We start from the raw sequence: 15,995 nt of genomic DNA, 5'->3' as shown, positions 1-15,995 counted from the left end.
AACATACTTTTATTTTCACGATAATCATAAAAACGTAATATATCCACTGTAACATAACAAACATGTCCCAAGATCTCATATACATAAATCCTCTCAGTGTGTACGGATCATGCCGGCGCCTTCCCGCGATCCTCGCTAGTACCTGAAACACATCACACAACAACTGTAAGCATAAATGCTTAGTGAGTTCCCCAAAATACCACATACAACACATACGCCACTCGAGGCTATAATACGACCCTTCGGTCGATGTGTCTCAGCGGGACCCCCCAGTCCCGTAGCTCGTCAGACCCTCTGGTCCAGTCATAGCTCGTTGGACCCTTCGGTCCGGTCTGTATCGTTGGACCCTTCGGTCCGGTCTATATCGTTGGACCCTTCGGTCCGGTCTATACAACACATAGCACACATATATCACAATGCACATAAACTCAAACATACACATAACACATAAGACCCTCCGGTCTGCACATAGATACCACTCTAGGTACTGTATAGTGAGAAGACTCACCTCGGGTATCTCGGATGATCTCGCACACGAATCTACTGATCTAGCCTCCGCCTAATCACATACACAATATCCTCAAATAAATAATGGCTCTCAAAGGCTAGATTAAATCCCCTTCTACGATCCCTCAGAATGGTAAAAGATCCTTTTACCCCTCCTTGACTCAAAAGTCCAACTGTTGACCGAAACCCTAAAAGTCAACGAAAGTCAACGGTCACACTTTGACCCGACTCGCCGAGTGCACTAGAGTGACTCGGCGAGTACACGCCTGCCCTCTTCGCCCCTGGTCCTCTCTTGACTCGCTGGGTCAACCCTATACTCCATGGGTCGTCACAGATCGCGAGTCGCGGGGCAACCCGACTCAACTCGTCGAGTCCACTTATGGACTCGGCGAGTAGCCTCCATGTTCATACTCAAAAGACCTTCTGAGGTCAGATATGTTCCTCTAATCCATAGATCTGACCTTCCCAAGCTAAATAAACACGTAAAGGTTCGAACTTGATACTCATGCAACCTCCAAATGACTCTACTTGAAGATTTAGCCCCAATTACAACATCCTAAGTCCATTTCTTCCATAACTCCTCATAAAGCAAGATGGAATACATTCTCTGGACCACTATGGATCCAGATCTGAAGTCTAACATGATAAGGGACCATATTCCCAACAAATCAACCTAATAAAGGGTATAGAAAACCCTAGATCCATGGATTCTTCAACAATACAGAAAGGAGATTGATATACTACCTCAAGGATGATGTCCTTTGCTTGAAATCCACAGATATGCAACCTCATTGGCCTCCTCCAAGCTGGAATCCACTCCTTCTTGCAAAACCAACCCACAAGGATCAAGTAATGGCTTCTTCTCTCTCACAAACGCTCAAGCACTATTAGGGTTTCTCTCAAGGGTCTGGTAGCCGCAAATGGTAGCTATAAGGGTCCTTAAATAGGTCCCAAACCCGAGAAATTAGGGTTTCATTAAACAGCGTGGACTCGCCGAGTCCACGTATGGACTCGCCGAGTCCGTCACTAAATCAGTCCAACCATGCGCGATCCTACTCGGCGAGTCTGATCGCCTACTCGTCGAGTCCCTCTCCAAAACTCAGTATAAATACTTAAAATGAGATACCTGGAAATCCGGATGTTACAATTCTCCCCCAGTAGAATCAGACTTCGCCCTCGAAGTCCTGCTTGACAAATAACTCCGGATGCTGTTCCCGCATCTCCAACTCCGGCTCCCAGGTCAGCTCGGACCCCTTCCGATGTTGCCACTGGACCTGCACCAGTGACACCTCCTTGTTCCCTAGAACCTTGATCTTCCGATCCCGGATTGCGATTGGCCTCTCCGCATAATTCAGGCTCGCATCCACCTGAATATCCTCCAGTGGTACTACCGCCGACTCGTCGGCTATACACTTACTCAACTGGGACACGTGGAAGGTATTATGAATCTGGCTCAACTCCGCAGGTAGCTCTAACCGATATGCTACCTTGCCCACCCTCGCGGTTACCCTGAATGGACCGATGTACCGGGGCCCCAGCTTGCCCCTCTTCCTGAATCGGATCACTCCTTTCCAAGGAGATACCTTCAAGAGTATAAAGTCCCCCACCTGGAACTCCAGCTCGGATCGCCGCCGATCCGCATAACTCTTCTGACGACTCTGAGCCGTCAGTAACCTCTGTCTAACCTATTGTATCTGCTCCGTCGTCTGAAGCACTATCTCAGTGCTACCCATCACACACTGCCCTACCTCTCCCTAGCAAATGGGAGTCCGACACCTCCTCCCATACAACAATTCGAAGGGAGGCATACCAATACTCGCATGATGGCTGTTGTTGTAGGAAAACTCAGCCAACGGTAGGTACGTGTCCCAACTTCCTCCGAATTCTAACACACATGCTCGGAGCATGTCCTCGAGCGTCTGAATCGTCCGCTCACTCTGTCCGTCCGTCTGGGGGTGGTAGGCGGTACTGAAATGCAACCTCGTACCCAACTCCTTGTGGAATTTCTTCCAGAACCTGGAAGTGAAACGTACATCTCGATCTGACACGATCGAGATCGGTACCCCATGACGCGATACCTGTTGGGTTTTGAGCATTCTAACACTCCTATGGTGTACATGCAACCCTATAAACCTTGGATCTATGTTTTCTCTATTATACATGCAAATATTAACTATTCCAAGGTTTCATCCTAACTAGCATATTATGAAGCACCTATACTACAAAGTTCTAGTTAGATGACATACCTTTTGATGTAGCTTGATGTCTTCAAGCTTTAAGAGCTTAGCCCCAATAGTGTGGAAGCCTCAAATGGAATCACAAATCACCAAAACACCTTGGAAGAACTCGAGAGAATATGTATGCACACTAAAATCGGCCCACTCTTATTTTCACACACTTGTGCCAATTTTGTGAGCCAAGGACCCCTTTATATATTATGGAGGATTAGGGTTACATCCATGTAAACCCTAATACCCATGACCTTTCATTTACATAGGATCCATGGGTTAAAAGCTCCATGGACCATCCATGAAAGCTTAGCCCAACCTAAATGAACTTGGCCCATTCCATATATATAAGAGTCCATATTTAATTAGTTCTTTTTGATCACTTAATTAATTCTAAATTAATTCTTGATCAATACTAATTAAATAATATGATTCCATATTAATATATTAGAACTTATAATATATTAATATAAATCATAAATATACTATTCTCAAAAGACTATCCATATAAATTGTGCCGGTGAAGTGCAACCCAAATGGACCATGCCAGGTCGGGTCAAGTACATACCAAATATAGTTATGGACTTAGACATTAATCCAACAGTCTCCCACTTGGATAAGTCTAAAACTATTATTGAGTATGACTTCAAAACCTAACTGGCAATCGTAGCTCTTAAAGCCGTTGTCGAACTCTGACCTTGCCGATGAACTCTAACCTTTGTCAATGACTTGTCCATTAGATAAGGGATCATATATTCCTCCATTCTAGATATCATATGGACTGAGACATGGATTATCAATCATTCTCTCTGTCCATTTGTTGTTTCCCGATTTCCGATTTATGATGACTGACTGATTGAACAAATCAAATCAGTCCTGGCTTGGCCAAGCACTCACATGTGTCATCGCTAAATCATCGAGGGGCCCACATATATCGCTTTTATCCCGAAGGTAAAAGGAATGGATAAACTTCGACTCATATGGCTTGTTCTACTACTTGTTGAATCATACACAAATGCACGTTTTATAACATCGAGTTACCAATGCGTTTTCGTGCAAACAATGTATAACCAACTCATAGTAACAACTCATATCTCTAGGTTTTAAGAATATAAGATATTATCGTCTCATGATCACTCGTGATAAAATCCATGAAGTGATTCAAATGAGCGTGGGTTGAATCCAATACTCAGAACTTATGAGCACTCATGAGTGTTGTAGCACCGCTTTGTCCAACATCTTAGACCTCTACAAGCCAACCAATGACAGTCTTGATTCATATCTACTTCCAACATATGACCGACTGTGGATAGTTTGAATAACTTAGTCATTCAGGAAGAATGACCTAGTTTATTCTGGAAGTCAAAACATGCAAAATGAAACACAAGAATAAATGAATCAAATATGGTATCAAACCCTATGAATATAAATAGACCACTTTTATTTATCACCATACTGATTACTCATTATTTCATTGTTTCGGTTTTATGAACTTTATACCTGAATTAAAAACACTAGTTGTCCCATGCTCCAAGCATGTACACTATGTTTTTCTAAACAATAGCTTTGCCATACACCAAGTATGCACTCTATGTTTGTCTATGATCCTTACTTTGTGAAATAAACCAATTGAACATAATTTCAATGATTCTAATTTCACACTCCCAAATCCTTATCGAAAAATGTGAGAATTTCAAATTCCTATCATTTATCGAAATCTGTTTAGATTTTAAACTTATATGCACTGACCCTCCTGTAATGAATATGTACAAAGTCACAAAGACTTGTCAACAGTCATTATAAGGTATTCCAATGGAGATCAACTCCATGGAAACTAAGTCTCATATTCAAAGTACATTGCTTTGGACATGCTTCTTGCATTAAGTTTTCTAATCTTACACAGATAACTTCCACCTATGGAGACAACTCCATATTCTCATTTTGACTATCACTTCTGAACAAGAGATGCCTCTTTTCAGAATATGTCAATATGGTCCTTCCAAAATTAGCACTATACTTCCAACTGTCCCTGAGCAACCAATCTTTGGCAAACCTCAGATTGTCCTCGACAATTGCTTAATCATTTTAGTCATATCTAATTCTAGACCTTTTCCCTTCTTAATGCCTCTGGGCATTTGGAAAAATTTAGAAATGACAAATATTATAGCACATGCAATCGATCCTGTACCCAAAGCAAATGGTACACGATTCATGATGTCTCACATAAAGACATGATTCTAGACCAGTCTTTTGCTACAATATTTTTATTTGCCATGTTTTCAAAATTTGACTATGAAGAGGGATGCCGTAATCATAATCGAATTTTGAGAACGCAATATATAGAATTTCCCTAAGTTGAACCAATCCAACATGAAATTCATATATGTATATTCTTAACTAAAGATGATTAAGGTCTCAATCTAAGCCTTTAGAACTGAAATGAAGTATATCCTCTCCCTTAATTATAGCAAAACAACTTTTTCAATCCCTGCAGCCTCACGAATTGAAACTTTTGTTTTCTATAATTAACATTGCTAACTTGCAACACTAACAATAATTAGCATGTTCCCACTAACATGATGATTATTAGCATAACACTTATGCTCCCACTAGCTTTGACATGTACTCAGAAATCAGCTGGACTTCTAGAAATCAATACTTTATTGACTTTCTTACCAAAATTCAGATTTCTAATACGAGATGCTTTGATAAAACTTTATCAAAATCATACACCTTTCCTCAGATAGCATGCATGTGTGTCTAAACAATTTCAGAACTATGAAAAGGGATGTCGTAATCATAGTCTCAATTGTTTAGACCTTTTGCCATTTGCTTCAAATCTACTTGGTGGAAGTGTTTCCTCACCATCATTTTCATGAATCGGAGAGAAACCTTATGACCCTTAGATTTTATGGTGTATGTGTTCTTATCCATGTGAATCGTCAAAACCATAGTCACAAGACAAGGATAATGACAAATCCAAACTCATATGGACTGAACTTATGCAATCTTAACTTCTTGCCACCTGGCAGTATAGGGCCTGCCATTGCTTCCAAGTTGTTATGCAACCAATTGAGAATTTTCAGAATCCTATGCAAAGCCAACTTTAACTGGAATGGGCACAGAATATGTCAACACGATAGGTTATAAACCTCAAATCGTGTGCTATTGAAGAACCTCAGGTTTTATTCTTGATTAGTTCTTGAAATTATTTTTAGGATCTTTAAGACTCCCACTATCCTCTTTACATATAAGACTATGTTGCCAAATATTCAAGAGATAGTGCGGATTCTTTATCAAGACAAACACTTCACACAATTGGCCTTAGTTGGTCTTTGTTTTATCCAAAACATCACAACTTACCAATTTCAAATGTACAAGAGTAGGACACTTTTACTCTTACATTTGACAAGTGTTTTAAACCTTTCTTTAAGATATGTCACTCAAGTTACAATCTTGGAGTATGACTCTAAGAATTGTTTTGGAACGAAGTATGACTCATCTTCCTGATCTAACCATTTCAACAATTCATGACTCCTCTTCTTAGTCATAAGAATGCACTAAGATGACCTTTAGAGGACTAATTGTGATATGATTTCTAAATCATTAAGATGATCACAAACATGATACTAAAGTACTCTCCCATATTTTCAGATTTGAGAAACTTTTATCTTTCTGCCTAATTTGATTCTTCCCATTTGTTCTGCCATACATTGAGACTTTTCCAATGTTTCAGAATTATACTTAAACTTGTAAGTATAACCATATTTACTAAACTTTAGTAAATCAAATAGTCTTTAACGAGCTTTGTGGTGGACATGACCAGTGCACAAGAATGTGTACTCGATCCCTTTAGTCCTTCACTTGACTCACACATCCATGTGAACAAGTAATTAGTCTTGATTTTCCAATGCTTGAAAGTTCTCATTCATCATACTATTCAACTTGAATGATTCCAAGTTTCGGTCCAATTGAAACTTGGGCGATGAGGAACTTTCCTGATTTGGTAAATTTAGACACTACCACAAATGAAAGAATCAAATCCATTTTCCAATATTGCTGTCAGTGGAATCATATAAGCAACAATTTTCCACAAATGCCATTGTAAGGATACTTCAAATAAATAAAATTAAACAATTTTCTTTTATTTTAAAACTTTGCGGAAAAACTTATCCTTACAATCCACATGGAAAATTGTTGTTATCTATTCCTTAGCAATATATCATAACTTCTTAAGCAACTGCTCAAAATTCTGATGCGATCGCAATCCACCTTCGCGATCAGAATCAGCATATACTTCCTTTAAGATTTCTCTCTATTCTTTGATTCTTAAAACATCAACATGTGACCCAGTCACATCATGTAATGAGGATCTCAGAATAGAACTTAACAGAGTTAGATAATGGGCTCTACCTGATGTAGAGTCAAACTTATTGACTTTAACATCCTTAGGTAAATTTGGCAGCTTTGCAATCAACGCCCCTTCCTTTGGCAAAATAAACATATGGACCCTTTGGTAATGGGACTATCTCAGACTTAGCCTTTCTCTTTACCATTTGGTCAACCGGGTTGACTATGGCCAATCCATTTCCATTGGGAAGAGAATGTTTTTTCTGGATTTCCAGTGTCACCATTGTCACTGTCCATAAAGTTTTTGGGAAGTTGATCTTCTAATCAAATTTGCTTTACTATCGTTCCAAATCATTGTTGATTCAGCAGCACCAAGCAAATAGATATGATCATTAAGGTTCATGTCATAGTCTGTTTCATAGTAGTCCCAAAGGAACTCACTATGTGACTTAGAAAGTGATTGAACATCCAACTTTCTCAAGACTTTGACACCCAACTCTCCCGGCTTGTCAATATGTGACTTCATCTCTAAGATGTGATCACACATAGACCTTGCTTGCCATTAGGGTTTGAGTGACCTTGAACTTGTGGGTTAGGGAGAATAATTGGAGGAGGTGGAGGAAGAGAAGTATGACTTCCATGAGCCAAACTCGGGAAGTCATATTCATTAGGAAAGCTTGGTTTGGGAAGATCATTATTGTCTAAACCAGACATCAACAATGGGAGAAATTCACGTAAAGTTGATTTAAGTCCTTAATATAACACCCAATATGATATATTAAGGCTAGGACCCAACAAACTATTTTATAACTTGGAAGAGGGATGCCGTAATCCAAGCTATAAAATATTTGAAGGTAGGTGAATGACGATTCACCAATTTCCACCAAGATAAACGAAATGTATTATTAGGTTTTAATTGGTTTTGAAACTCCTAGATTCTTTTGAGATTCATTGAACTTTTCAATGGCATGTTTCAATCTCGAGTGTGCCCTTCAGGTTTTGTGACTGGGATGCCGAGGATCACAAAACAAGGTGTGAAGTAACCATGCAAATATACTTGGTACCCTTAATATTTACCCCTCAATCGATGTGCCGGTCAACCACACACGCTCCAACGATACTATGATAAACATTAAGTTACCCTTTGCCTACCTTGTTAAGTCCAGGTTAGTGTGCCGGTTAACCACACACGCTCCACTAACAGCTTAAACAAAGTGCAAAGTGTAATTTCATGGATTAGCACCTTATTCACATTTTCCTAAGTAACTAATATTGGGAATTTATAAGTGTTTAGTTACTTAGTATTTATCATTTTACTTATAATGAAGGGAGAATTATAGTCCTTGTCCTACCTGTTCAGCTAACGACCCTCCACCGGTCAAGGAAGCGGTGAGTGAGAGTGGACACCCATTAAACTGCCATTTTATAGGCAGTAACCTTATACCCCCCTTATAGACCGGCTTCGTGAATGAGGCCTACTAATGGTAAGACGACTTGCTCTTATACATATAATATATTAAACTTTTAATATTATAATAGTATAAGGGTGTATTTTAGACATTTAAAATACTTGGTGGTTTAATCTATTAATTAAACTAGACTTTTAATTTAATTAAACTCAAACCATAACTTTATGGATTAATAATACTCTTTTAATTAAACGCTTTAATTAACTATTAATAAAGTCCATAAGAGTTAATTTGAACTATTCAACAAAACATCATAATTCCAATTATTAAACTCAAAATTAAAACCATTTAATTAATTGTTTAAGTTATGAACCCAAGAGTTTTAGAATTCAATTCTTTTTTTCATAAAAAACTTTTCTCAAATTCCAAAACTTGAGGGCAAGTTTTGTAATTCTTGAAAACCTTTGGATTCCATAACTTATGGAATTAATGGTGTTTTATGATGAAACTTTCCATGTTCCATAACTTAAGAACAAGTCATGGAATTCTTTAAAACATTAACACCAAGTTTTGTAACTCCATAAAAAACTTTGAATCATTTTTTTTAAAAACCTTTTCATATCCATAACTTATGGAGGTTTCAAAAAACTCTTTGGATCAAACTTTTAAAACTAATAAAATAATCATATCATTTTATCTTTTACTAACTTTGACCTAATTCAACTCATGTAGCAAATGATTTAAATTTTACAAATAATTAGTTTTTCACAAAAACAAGTAATTATCTTAAAATTTGACAAACGTCATGTTTTTTTTTCCTTTTTTTTCCAACTTGAAAATAAAACATTTGCATCAATGTAACAGAAAACAACCTGGCTCTGATAGCACTGTTGGATTTTGAGCATTCTAACACTCCTATGGTGTACATGCAACCCTATAAACCTTGGATCTATGTTTTCTCTATTATACATGCAAATATTAACTATTCCAAGGTTTCATCCTAACTAGCATATTATGAAGCACCTATACTACAAAGTTCTAGTTAGATGACATACCTTTTGATGTAGCTTGATGTCTTCAAGCTTTAAGAGCTTAGCCCCAATAGTGTGGAAGCCTCAAATGGAATCACAAATCACCAAAACACCTTGGAAGAACTCGAGAGAATATGTATGCACACTAAAATCGGCCCACTCTTATTTTCACACACTTGTGCCAATTTTGTGAGCCAAGGACCCCTTTATATATTATGGAGGATTAGGGTTACATCCATGTAAACCCTAATACCCATGACCTTTCATTTACATAGGATCCATGGGTTAAAAGCTCCATGGACCATCCATGAAAGCTTAGCCCAACCTAAATGAACTTGGCCCATTCCATATATATAAGAGTCCATATTTAATTAGTTCTTTTTGATCACTTAATTAATTCTAAATTAATTCTTGATCAATACTAATTAAATAATATGATTCCATATTAATATATTAGAACTTATAATATATTAATATAAATCATAAATATACTATTCTCAAAAGACTATCCATATAAATTGTGCCGGTGAAGTGCAACCCAAATGGACCATGCCAGGTCGGGTCAAGTACATACCAAATATAGTTATGGACTTAGACATTAATCCAACAATACCACCTCCCTCACATACAACTCTGCCAACCTCTCGGCAGAAGAGCTCTCACTGATAGCAAGAAAATGTGCGCTCTTCGTCAGCCGGTCGACGATCACCCAAATTGCATCGACACCCCTCGCGGTCCTCGGCAATTTGGTGATGAAATCCATGGAAATCTGTTCCCACTTCCACTGGGGAACCTCGAGCGGCTGCAACTTACCATGCGGACGCTGGTGCTCGGCCTTAACCTTGCGACAGGTCAAGCACCTCTCGACAAACCACGCGACATCCCTCTTCATACAGGGCCACCAATAATCCTTCTTCAGGTCCAAGTACATCTTCGTGGCCCCGGGATGGATCGAGAACCTCGATCTATGCGCCTCCTCTATCATAATGGTACGTGCCCCGCCTGCATACGGCACCCAAAGCCGACCTTGAAAGGTCATCAGCCCTCGACTATCGGTAACGAATTCGGACACCAGCCCGATCACCCGCTCCCTCTTGCGGTTCTCCGGTATCACGGCCTCTGCCTAGGCCTCCCGAATGGTGTCCAACACCTGAGTTATCACTGTCAGTCGCATACAAATGTCTCGAATCGGGGCAATCTCCGCCCTACGGCTCAGCGCATCAGCTACAACATTAGCTTTGCCCGGGTGGTACAGGATCTCACAATCGTAATCCTTTACCACATCCAACCATCTCCTCTGGCGCATATTCAGGTTGGGCTGATCCATCAGATACTTCAAACTCTTGTGGTCCGTGTATATGGTACACCGAACCCCGTACAGGTAATGGCGCCAGATCTTGAGGGCGAACACCACTGCCCCCAACTCCAGATCGTGGGTGTGATACCTCGTCTCATGAGGCTTCAGCTGCCTCGATGCATACGCTATCACATGCCCTCTCTGCATAAGCACCGCACCCAACCCTGATATCGATGCGTCGCAGTACACCACAAAATCCTCCATTCCCTCTGGAAGGGATAACACCGGGGATTCGCACAACCTCTGGCGAAGAGTCTCAAACGAGGCCTGCTGCTCAGGACTCCACGAAAAAGTAATGCCTTTCCGGGTCAATCTGGTGAGAGGCACGGCGATCTTGGAGAAATCTTTAATAAATCTCCTATAATAGCCGGCCAACCCCAGAAAACTCCTGATCTCGGTGGGGGTTCTCGGCACCTCCCAACTCATCACCGCCTCAATCTTGGCCGGATCGACCAATATCTCATTCTGATTAACGAGGTTTCCCAGGAACTGGACCTCTCGTAACCAGAAATCACACTTGGAGAATTTGGCGTAAAGCCTCTCCGATCTCAGAACTCCGAGGATCTCCCTCAAATGCTCCTCATGCTGCTCTCTGGATCTCGAATACACCAATATGTCATCGATGAACACGATCACCGATCGATCCAACATCGGCCTACACACTCTGTTCATGAGATCCATGAACGCTGCCGGTGTATTGGTGAGCCCGAAAGGCATCACCACGAACTCGTAATGCCCATATCGAGTCCTGAATGCCGTCTTCTGGATATCCTCATCACGCACTCTCATCTGATGATATTCAGACCTCAGATCAATCTTGGAGAACCAAGACGCTCCCTGCAACTGATCGAACAAATCGTCGATCCTCGGTAAGGGGTAACGGTTCTTGACCGTTAACTTGTTCAACTCCCGGTAATCAATGCACATCCGGTGTGAACCATCCTTTTTCTTGACAAAAAGGATCAGCGCTCCCCAAGGTGAGCTACTCGGTTTGATAAACCCCTTCCCCAACAACTCTTGAAGCTGTGAGGATAACTCCTGCATCTCTGGTGGCGCAAGGCGATAGGGCGCCTTGGCGATAGGTGCCGCTCCCGGAATCAAATCGATGCGAAACTCCACCTGCCTCTCGGGAGGCACACCCGACAACTCCTCGGGGAACACGTCCGGGAACTCACGCACTATCGGCACATCATAAACAGAACTAGGTCTCTCTGCTGCTACTCGTGTGTCCATCACATAGGCCACAAACCCACTACAGCCCTGCTGTAGACTCTGTCTCGCCCTCGCAGCCGAACATAATGCTGACTCTGAACGGGTACCCTCGCTGTACACCGTAAGAACGCCCCCACTAGGGTCTCGTATGGCCACCAGCTGTCGCTCGCAGTCGATAACCGCTCCAAACTTGCTCAACCAGTCCATGCCCACAATGACACAGACATCTCCCATCGCAATTGGAACCAAATCAATCGGAAACTCAACGCCGAAGATCTCGAGTACACATCCCCGGATCACATCAGTAGCATACACTGCTCGCTCGTCGGCTATAGAAACTCGTAGAGGTCGACTCAACGCCTCTCGCTGAACACTGATGTGCTAACTAAATGATAATGACACGAAAGATCGACTCGCACCCGAGTCGAATAATACTAACGCAGGTACAGAACTCACAAGAAAAGTACCTAAACATACCACAATATAAGCACAAAATGCCAACTCAAAATAGGTAAGTAAAAGAATACATACCGGCCACGACATCGGGCGCTGCGCGGACCTCCTCCGCCGTCAACTGGAAGGCTCTCCCGCGAGCCCTCGGTGCCTCGGCCTTCGCTGGCCGGGTCTCAGTAGCTCGAGCAGCAGGTGCAGATCCCTGCGCTGATCCCTGCAGTAGTTGTGGGCACTCGGCCTTCCGATGGCCGGTCTGGTTGCAATGAAAGCAAACCGAGAATCCCTTGGGGCAATCCCTTGCGTAATGCCCCTCCTTCCCACACTTGTAACATACCCCAGCTCTGCACACTCCCTCATGGCTCTTGCCGCACTTTCCGTAAGTGCGGCCCTTCGGACCCCCAGATCTCGAATCAGCGGGCTTTGCCCGCTTGGCTGCCGGCTGAGACTGTGCCGGCCGCCGATCCGTCCTCTGAGACTCGGCCTCCTCCCTGGCCTGAGTCTCCAACTCAATCTCCCACTTCCGGGCATTTGCCTGAAGCTCAACAAATGTCCGGTAAGTCGAGTTCGACACGAACTCCCGAATATCCCTCCTCAAAACGCCCAAGTACCGGCTCATACGTGCCTGCTCGGTAGACACCTGCTCAGGGCAGAACATCGCCCTCTCATGAAACTTCCTGGTAACCACAGTAACAGAATCAGTACCCTGCTTGAGGGTCAAGAACTCCTGAGCCAATCGCTCCCTCTCCACCGGGGGAACATACTCATCTCGAAACATCGTGGTGAACCTCTCCCAGGTCACCGCAGTCAGCTCTGCCATAGTGAAGTCTGCCGTCACAAACTTCCACCAGTCCTTCGCTCCCAAGCGAAGCTGGTTCAGCGCAAACCGAACCCTCAGATGCTCTGGACACGAGCAGGTATAGAAACAACCCTCAATATCGGTAATCCATCTCATAGCAGCAATCGGATCCTGCGTCCCATCAAACTCTGGTGGCTTCGTGTTGCTGAACTCTCTGTACAGCAACGAGTCACCCCCCTGCGGCCTGGCAGCAGCGACGGCTGCGGTGGCCGCAGCAACAGCTGCATCAGTAAGAGCGGCGTACCGCTCATCAAAAGTCTCGATCAACGTGGTCTTGATAGACCCGAACATCTCTGGTATCTCAGCTCGAATGGCCGCAGCCACCTCCTCATGAATCATCCTACGGATCTCCTCATCACTGGTACCACTGGTACCACTGCCTCCTGGGTGATGACGTGTCCCAACCATGATGTCTCTGAAATACAACACAAAAGGAATCAGAGACTCGCTCGAGTATACTCGCACTCGATACTCAACCCTACTTGTTCTTTAGTACCCTAAGGATTCTTACTTAGAGTGTGCACTGCTCCGTTGTCTTCAGTAGTACGGGCCCTATACTACCGTCCACACCGCATCAACACTCACTCTAAGTCCTCCTCCTTGGATCCCAGATCACAAGCACTCTATATCTCCCTGGCATAGGCTACCCTTCGGTAGACCCCTCATCAGCTCCTCACTGCTACCTACTCGCTCTCAACCATCACATAGCAGCAAAATCCTTCCTAGGCTAAGGCATCACAAAATCAGGCCACTCTAGTCCTAATATGAATACCTAGCCAACTCTAGCATTAATATCATATCATAACATATCTCATATCACATAATGTAAGGGCATTTTGGGAAATCACCGTTCGGGCGCTGGCTGATCGTACACACTGCTTCCTTCTGCCTTTCTCAAAACTTTACACTTTTAGAAAAATTGTTTATTTATGAAAAACTTTCTCATTTCCTCAGTTTGAGTTCAGATTCATCCAAAGATGCACCCGAATCCCTCAAACCAAGGCTCTGATACCAACTTGTAACGACGTAAAATTTTCAAAACAATTTTTCACTTTAAAAACATACTTTTATTTTCACGATAATCATAAAAACGTAATATATCCACTGTAACATAACAAACATGTCCCAAGATCTCATATACATAAATCCTCTCAGTGTGTACGGATCATGCCGGCGCCTTCCCGCGATCCTCGCTAGTACCTGAAACACATCACACAACAACTGTAAGCATAAATGCTTAGTGAGTTCCCCAAAATACCACATACAACACATACGCCACTCGAGGCTATAATACGACCCTTCGGTCGATGTGTCTCAGCGGGACCCCCCAGTCCCGTAGCTCGTCGGACCCTCTGGTCCAGTCATAGCTCGTTGGACCCTTCGGTCCGGTCTGTATCGTTGGACCCTTCGGTCCGGTCTATATCGTTGGACCCTCCGGTCCGGTCTATACAACACATAGCACACATATATCACAATGCACATAAACTCAAACATACACATAACACATAAGACCCTCCGGTCTGCACATAGATACCACTCTAGGTACTGTATAGTGAGAAGACTCACCTTGGGTATCTCGGATGATCTCGCACACGAATCTACTGATCTAGCCTCCGCCTAATCACATACACAATATCCTCAAATAAATAATGGCTCTCAAAGGCTAGATTAAATCCCCTTCTACGATCCCTCATAAGGGTAAAAGACCCTTTTACCCCTCCTTGACTCAAAAGTCCAACTGTTGACCGAAACCCTAAAAGTCAACGAAAGTCAACAGTCACAGTTTGACCCGACTCACCGAGTGCACTAGAGTGACTCGGCGAGTACACGCCTGCCCTCTTCGCCCCTGGTCCTCTCTTGACTCGCTGAGTCAACCCTATACTCCATGGGTCGTCACAGATCGCGATTCGCAGGGCAACTCGACTCAACTCGTCGAGTCCACTTATGGACTCGGCGAGTAGCCTCCATGTTCATACTCAAAAGACCTTCTGAGGTCAGATCTGTTCCTCTAATCCATAGATCTGACCTTCCCAAGCTAAATAAACACGTAAAGGTTCGAACTTGATACTCATGCAACCTCCAAATGACTCTACTTGAAGATTTAGCCCCAATTACAACATCCTAAGTCCATTTCTTCCATAACTCCTCATAAAGCAAGATGGAATACATTCTCTGGACCACTATGGATCCAGATCTGAAGTCTAACATGATAAGGGACCATATTCCCAACAAATCAACCTAATAAAGGGTATAGAAAACCCTAGATCCATGGATTCTTCAACAATACAGAAAGGAGATTGATATACTACCTCAAGGATGATGTTCTTTGCTTGAAATCCACAGATATGCAACCTCCTTGGCCTCCTCCAAGCTGGAATCCACTCCTTCTTGCAAAACCAACCCACAAGGATCAAGTAATGGCTTATTCTCTCTCACAAACGCTCAAGCACTATTAGGGTTTCTCTTAAGGGTCTGGTAGCCGCAAATGGTGGCTATAAGGGTCCTTAAATAGGTCCCAAACCCGAGAAACTAGGGTTTCATTAAACAGCGTGGACTCGCCGAGTCCACGTATGGACTCGCCGAGTCCGTCAC

This window comes from Lactuca virosa, chromosome 5, assembly GCF_052849685.1.
Source record: "Lactuca virosa cultivar CGN04683 chromosome 5, Lactuca_virosa_CGN04683_v6, whole genome shotgun sequence".
Taxonomy (NCBI): domain Eukaryota; kingdom Viridiplantae; phylum Streptophyta; class Magnoliopsida; order Asterales; family Asteraceae; genus Lactuca; species Lactuca virosa.
This window is presented reverse-complemented; position numbering follows the sequence as displayed.